Source organism: Suricata suricatta, chromosome 5 (assembly GCF_006229205.1).
Source record: "Suricata suricatta isolate VVHF042 chromosome 5, meerkat_22Aug2017_6uvM2_HiC, whole genome shotgun sequence".
NCBI lineage: Eukaryota > Metazoa > Chordata > Mammalia > Carnivora > Herpestidae > Suricata > Suricata suricatta.
Genome location: NC_043704.1, coordinates 137,247,045 through 137,253,044, shown reverse-complemented (window position 1 = coordinate 137,253,044; position 6,000 = coordinate 137,247,045). Strand labels below are relative to the sequence as shown.

Genomic DNA, 6,000 nt, shown 5'->3' with positions numbered 1-6,000 from the left:
AGCCTGCTTTGAATTCTGTGTCTCCTTCTCTCTCTGCTCCTCCCCTGCTCATGCTCTGTCTCTCTCTCACACACAAAAATAAAATAAACATTAAAAAAAATTTTTTTTAAAGGAAGGAATGAAGTTGGAGATGTCTATTCATTGTGCCAATGGACCTGTCAAGCTGACAGCCACACAGCAGCTTCTGGTTTTAGAAGAGGCTCCATCTGTGATGGAGACATACATTTGAATGTCACGAGCATTTGTCTGTTTGTTTAAGCCATTAGACAGGATGAGATCAATCACCTACAGCAGACGAGAGCAAACTTTTGCTCTAAAGTGCCACATGCTAAATATTTTCAGCAAGCCATATGGTCTCTGTTACAACTACTCAATTTTGCCATTGTAGCAAATTAGATATAGAAGCAGCCATAGACAGTATATAAATGAATGAGCATGACTGTGTTTCAATAAAACTTTATTTACAAAACAGGTAGTAACCCATGTTTGGCCCATTAGCCAAAGCTTGCTGGCTCCTAATCTAGAGTGAAAATGTCAACTGAGAAGAGAAAATCCAAGACAGAGCCTAAGGCACTCTGATAATAATAAATATAATGAATACCTAATTCTATCACTTACCATACCAGTCACTGTTCTAAATGCTTTACTTCGGGGTGACTCAGTCAACTAAGCAATCAACTCTTGATCTCAGTTCAGATCTTGATCTCACAGTTTGTGAGTGCAAGCCCCATGTCAGGCTCTGCACTGACGGTGCCGAGTCTGCTTGGGATTCTCTCTCTCTCCCTCTCTTTACGCCCCTCCCCTGCTCATGCTATCACTCGCTCTCTCAAAAATAAATAAAACCATTTTTAATTAAAAAATTAAATAGTTTACTTATATTAACTCAATCTTCACACTAAGTGATGAGTGAGACCCATTATCACTATTTTACAAAGGGGAAATTAGTTATCGAAATGAAAAGTTCATTTCTCTCTCCTGTGGAAAACAAACAACATTCCGAGATTCACAGTTTAGACGAGTTTGGCAGTTCTGTGGCAGTTCTAGGTTCAGCAACCTAGATTCCTTCCAGCGCATTCTTCAGCCACCTGGAGTACAGCTGTCAGTCTACAGGGCCAGAATCGTGGCTGGGGCTCCAGTCATCACGTCCACATTCCAAGAGTTGGAAGAAGAAACAACGAAGAAGCAAACGGTATGCACCAGGTGTCTCTAAGGTTTCCTAGAAACTGCCTTACAACATTTCTTTTGCCATATCTCATTGGCCAGAAGTTATTCACACATACATGTCTAACTGTGAGGGAGAAACAAAAGTTTCTTCCCAAAGGCCACTGCACAACTGAAATTTAGATATTCTATTTCTAAAGCAGAAAGAAGGAAAAATTATTAGAGTAGAAGCTGGCATTAACATTGCTTTCATGTTCACTAGCTATCTTCATGCACTTTTTTGCGAGCATGGTCGCTAACACGCTCCCTAAGACCTTTCTGCTCAGCTGTCTTGTACACTTGGCTGCTATTGTTGAAGTTCACAAGTCACCTCTTCCACAAGGCTCTGACCAACCTGCTAGGCAGATTCTTCTCACGTTCCCATGTAACGCTATCACTCTGCCTTGGATTTAGTTCTTCCCTGGAACATCTCCTTGGCCTGTTGCCTCTGCTTGTCTAGATAACTCAAGGACAGGTGAAGCCAGGTCGAGGTGTGGAGGGTAAACTTTTAAGAACTAAGGAAAATATGTAGCAAAGCTGCGAATGAGGAAACAGTATGAAGGACGCCCTGGCGCGTGGGAAACGGGCTATGGTCGAAGGCCCAGTAGAGCGGCCGTTCTCAAACTTTGCTGCCTGTGAAAATAGCCTTGATTCTCGGGCACCTGGGTAGCTCAGTTGGTGGAGCTTCTGACTCTCGACTTCAGGTCAGGTCATGGTCTCATACTTCGTGAGTTCAAACCCCGCATCAGGCTCTGCACTGACAGAGTCTACTTGGGATTTTCTCTCCCTCTCTCGCTGCCCCTCTCCTGCTTCCTCCACCCCCTAACTAAATAAATAAGCTAAGAAAAAATCTTGATGCTCACCGCTCATCCCCTACTGATCACACCAGAATTTCTGAGCATGGTACCTAGGCGTCCATGTTTTTAGTGTTTGGGTGACGCCAATGTGCGGTCTTATTTGAGAATCAACACAGCTGAAAACAGAGGAAAAGAGACTGAAAGATGCAAATTTCCTCCTTCAGAGACCTTGGGGGTTTGTCGTTTACCTACAAGACTTTCAAAGCAATATTATTAGTCTTATCCTTTTAGGTTATTCCCTTCCAGCTGAAGACAGAGATGTATTTACATAATAAATTATTATTGATTGAAACACTTCTAATGAGAATTATTAAAGCCCTCCCAACTTTATTTCAGGGAGTTCAATGCACTGTGGGTCAAATAACTCTTACTTAAGCTTTCCTTTAAGTAACTACATTAGAGTAGTCAGCCTGGGAAATAAGAAAACAATCTTACCAAAGCTCATCTCATTTGTGACATATAATATGTTTAAATTGCTTTATCGACTTTACAAAGAAGCATGCCAGATCGATCACAAGTGACAGCACTGTGATTGCTTTACTCAGGGTGTGAGAGGCCATATTTCAAATTCAGTGTAAGTGCCGGTCTCCATTTTCAGCTCACAGTAATGAGAGTTTCGTGATCATATTACCCATAAAGAATATCTCCCACTTGGAGCAAGGAGTGCATTCAAGAAAACAGTTGTACTGTTTTCTCCAAAAGATAACAGTTAGTTAGAACGTGAGTTCTCTTAAATATGGTCTGGAACTTTTATTTCCTATTCAGAGATGTCTGAGGCAACTCAGGATTGTTTTAATTCAGAAAAAATGCCATTGACTCTCAGTGGTCTTCTATAGGTTTTGTAAAACTTTAAGAAAAAACGTCGCTGGAGTCATTCCTTCATTTTTCGCTGCAGTATGTCCAGTTCTGGGGAAGTTGCTTTTAAGTGTTCCTATGAAGGGAAAGCTGAGGCTCAGGCCTTGGTTGATATCGTAACTAGTAAAAAGCAAGGTGTTGCTTGGATTTGTGCCTTCAGTGAAATAGAAAGGGTGCAAGGCAATGCGCTGAGCAGGACTGCAGAACTGGATGGATCCGACATGCAGCTCCTTACCCGAAGAAGAGGGCTTAGAACATGAGTGTTTGCCAGGAAAGAAAACTGCTTTATTGAAAGGTTAATTTTCAGATTAGTTTGGGGGAAATTTGAGATAAATAAATGAAATCAGACAAAAAAACATAAGGCCTGGATCCTTTCTCCTGGGGTTTTCAGAAAACAATCACTGCTTCCAATGAAATGTTTTGACATTTTCAGTAGGGAGAAAATGTTAATTGTAATGTTATGCGTATGTGTTCTTAAAAACACTTGCAAATAACTCTTTTATTCATTTGAAGAGTAATCAGAGAGTAAAAATACTATTAAAATGTTAGTTATGTGCGTTATTCCTTATGGTAATTCTCCTGCTGTCTAGGTAATGTTCCTGCAGTTCATTTTCCTGACTCAAATGCGTCAATTTAGAGAAAATTCCTTTGCTTGTCTTATAGTCCAGTTGCAGTTTCTCAAGGAGTCTTATTACCAAACATCCATGAGTTCTGCCAGGGTTTCTTCTGTCATTCTGTCTCATCTTCTGCTTATTTTCTTCCCTTGAATCAGTGGCTCCTTTACTATGTTTATAAAATCACCAGCCCTTATAGATTCCCTTGAATGTCAGTGGTCCACTGACTCTTGTATATTGAATACATGTGCTACTAAGCCACTTAGTGACAGGGGTGGGATCAAATTTAGGGACAGTCATCTCTGCTCCCCCCCGGAGCCATCTCCCTGTTTTGCATTTAACAGACACCTCCTAGGTGTTCACCGAATGGCTGTCGTACAGCCTTGTCCCAGAATCCCACGTGGCAGTTGTCTAGAACTTCATGGCCAAAGGGGAGGTCTCACTACTGAGTATTACAATATTCCAGTGTCTGTGGTCCCTTAGGAGGAAACTATTAACAAGGTCACACATTCATAGACCAGCAGGAACCCAAATGTAAATGTCACCCCCAGAGTCCCAGCCCTGCAAACTAAGTCTCTGGAAGAAAGAGAAATGAAAGTAGCGTTGGCCCTGACTGAATCATGACCTAGAACACACGCGGGTAGTGGACATACACGTGCTTATCCACATGGAGAGAAAACCCTTAGTAATCATCTCAGCGAGCATTTAGGGTCTAGTTTGATATTTGTTAGCATCTCAGTTAAAAGATGTGGTGATTCTTATAGAAATTGCATATTCCCTTTGATCACTGTCTTTAAACCCCAAGCATGTAAATACGACTTAAATCACAATTAAGCTAGAAAATAATCTCAAAGGCAGATCTGATTGGAATAAAATGGTAGCTGTACAGAGCTATCCACATACTACTTCCAAGAGCGCTGTTGTACAAACGGAGCCGGGGGGGGGGGGGGGCTGCCATAATAGTGGGGGGTCCTCATTTAAGGGTACCAGCGCAGACTCTCCCTCGTGCTCATAAACGAAACGTAAAAGCAGAATGAGCGAAGCTAATTTAGGCTTTAGGCCTCATGTAGATTAGTGCTAATGATGTAGAAAATTATCAGCTGCAAGGAACAAAACAGAACTCACTCACAGACACCAGTTAAAAGCATTTTCAGAAGTGGCTCTCCTTGGCGTGTTTCTACAACCTGTGGGGCCAGAGTGTCATTAGGAAAATGGTTGGATCCTGCTATTAAAAGCCCATCAGTAACATCCAGCAGATTTAACCAGTAGCACTTGCATGACTAGATTAATGTTTTGGAGTCAGTCATCTCATTACTATTGGGATTTTCTCTGGGTCATGCTAATAAACTGGATTATTGATTTTAGGATTTTGTGTGTATCCAAGGATATTCTCTAAGATGTCTTTATGATGTTTCATGCTTAAGTTGTCAACCAAAATGACATCGCAATGAGTAATCATCTTCTAATCGCGTTAAAAGGGGTTAAAAACAAGCGTATAAAATGGATCTTCCCAGCTTCGGGGTAACAGGAGCATTCTCGCTGTCACTCTTCCAGCTGAGTGACAGTCATCCCTACCTGTGTGCCATCTTCCCCAGGAATTAGCTGCATTCTCAGCTTAAGACCTCTGATAGGCAGAAATCTGCTTTCCAATGTGTTTGAATGGCAGGAGAGCTCAAAGGACACCTCAGTCTAAACAGGATTTTAGCACATCAGGTGCTATTCAGAAGTAAAGCAAGCTGGGTTGCTGTGTTGGTGTTTATTCATCTTCCCTCCTCACTTCATGCGTATGGATGGACGCTTCTCGGTGTATATGCCTGGCTCTCAGGGTGTATGGGGCTGGTGAATGCATGCGTAGAGTGTGTGTCTATGTAAAGTAGGAACCGAGCCGGAGTAACAAAATGAACTACTGTATGCAAGAAGTATGCGCAGTGCACTCGACTGCTGGCAGCAATTGCTACATGCAGGCCACTGATTATCACACGTATTTTGAAGATAGTCCGGGTTACAGTGGCTGCAACGCTCAGGCCGTGCCCAGTAACAACATATATATGGAACAGGCCTGGGCAGTGAATCAGCCTTATACCTGTAGTTACCCTGGAAACATGCTGAAAAGCAAGGACTCTGACTTGGACATGGCCCTGAATCAATACAGCCAACCTGAATATTTCACTGAAGAAAAGCCTACTTTTTCTCAAGTGCAGTTGCCATCGTACTCTCAAAAAAAAGGTAGGGACCGTTTTACTTGAATTTGTTAAAAGTTTCCACGTCTGTTTCCATTGTGTTTTAAAGTTACAGTTTGCATCAGCTCTGTCAAATCTTACTCCCGGCGCTGAATGTTCGAAATTAACAACAGCAGTAAAGAGAGAGGTTGCTAGGTGATTTGAGAGGGGTCCGCGAGCAACAAAGATTTCCAAGCACTTTTCCCCCAAGCGTATATGAAAGCTGGATGGAGCTGACCTTTTAAGCTGTGTGTA

The 6,000-nt window shown here is 42.1% G+C and overlaps 1 protein-coding gene across 1 annotated transcript in view; it reads left to right on the top strand.

Moving 5' to 3' along the window:
• Positions 1-6,000, top strand: part of THRB (thyroid hormone receptor beta) — a 378,523-nt gene that overhangs the window by 323,150 nt on the left and 49,373 nt on the right. The window lies entirely within an intron of this gene.